This window comes from Hippocampus comes, unplaced genomic scaffold (genome assembly GCF_001891065.2).
Source record: "Hippocampus comes isolate QL1 unplaced genomic scaffold, H_comes_QL1_v1.1 scaffold345, whole genome shotgun sequence".
In the NCBI taxonomy this organism is placed as follows: Eukaryota; Metazoa; Chordata; class Actinopteri; order Syngnathiformes; family Syngnathidae; genus Hippocampus; species Hippocampus comes.
The window spans coordinates 2,011,536-2,012,632 of NW_017805538.1; the positions used below are offsets into that span (position 1 = coordinate 2,011,536).

At 45.3% G+C, this 1,097-nt stretch overlaps 4 non-coding genes across 4 annotated transcripts; all 4 read right to left on the minus strand.

Annotated features, from left to right (window-relative positions):
- Positions 1 to 118: 118 nt before the first annotated feature.
- On the minus strand, positions 119 to 191 carry trnat-agu (transfer RNA threonine (anticodon AGU)). Its single transcript has one exon. It is a non-coding gene; the product is annotated as a tRNA-Thr (tRNA).
- A 201-nt stretch (positions 192 to 392) lies between these two features.
- trnat-agu (transfer RNA threonine (anticodon AGU)) lies at positions 393 to 465 on the minus strand. The gene has a single exon. It is a non-coding gene; the product is annotated as a tRNA-Thr (tRNA).
- A 202-nt stretch (positions 466 to 667) lies between these two features.
- trnat-agu (transfer RNA threonine (anticodon AGU)) lies at positions 668 to 740 on the minus strand. Its single transcript has one exon. It is a non-coding gene; the product is annotated as a tRNA-Thr (tRNA).
- A 205-nt stretch (positions 741 to 945) lies between these two features.
- Positions 946 to 1,018, minus strand: trnap-agg (transfer RNA proline (anticodon AGG)). The gene has a single exon. It is a non-coding gene; the product is annotated as a tRNA-Pro (tRNA).
- Between the last annotated feature and the right edge of the window lie 79 nt (positions 1,019 to 1,097).

Below are 1,097 nucleotides of genomic sequence, written 5' to 3' on the forward strand. Positions count from 1 at the left end.
CAGGAAAAGCCAAGTCCATTGCTTGACTTGCAGTTGAAAAATGAAGAGAAGTGATGTTCCCCACATTTGAAGGATACTGACAAGTACAGAGATGACAGGAACTCAGTTACATGCGATGAGGCCTCAGTGAGAATTGAACTCACGACCCCTGGTTTACTAAACCAGTGCTCTAACCACTGAGCTATGAGGCCTTGCATCCTAGCTGTCCATTAGCATTTTGAAACGTGCAGCCAAAATCAAAGTCAAAAATAGTCGGGTCCTCAGCAGATTTGTCCAGGAAAAGCCAAGTCCATTGCTTGACTTGCAGTTGAAAAATGAAGAGAAGTGATGTTCCCCACATTTGAAGGATACTGACAAGTACAGAGATGACAGGAACTCAGTTACATGCGATGAGGCCTCAGTGAGAATTGAACTCACGACCCCTGGTTTACTAAACCAGTGCTCTAACCACTGAGCTATGAGGCCTTGCATGCTAGCTGTCCGTTAGCATTTTGATAACGTGCAGCCAAAATCAAAGCCTCAGAAATTGTCGGGTCCTCAGCAGATTTGTCCGGGAAAAGCCAAGTCCATTCATTGCTTGACCTGCAGTCGAAAAGAAAGTGATGTTCTCCATATTTGAAGGATACTGACAAGTACACAGATGACAGGAACTCAGTTACATGCGATGAGGCCTCAGTGAGAATTGAACTCACAACCCCTGGTTTACTAAACCAGCTCTCTAACCACTGAGCTATGAGGCCTTGCATGCTAGCTGTCCGTAAGCATTTTGTTAACGTGCTGCGAAAATCAGAGCCTCAAAAATAGTCGGGTCCTCAGCAGATTTGTCCAGGAAAAGCCAAGTCCGTTGCTTGACTTGCAGTAGAAAGCGATGTACACATTTGATAAATACTGAGAAGTACACAGATTTGCTTGACACAGACGACAGGAACTCAGTTACATGTGATCAGGCCTCAGTGACAATTGAAATCACGACCCCTGGTTTCCTAAACCAGTGCTCTAACCACTGAGCTATGAGGCCTTGCGTGCTAGCTGGCCGTTAGCATTTTTGTTAACGTGCTCCCAAAATCAGAGCCTCAAAATAGTCTGGTCTCAGCAGA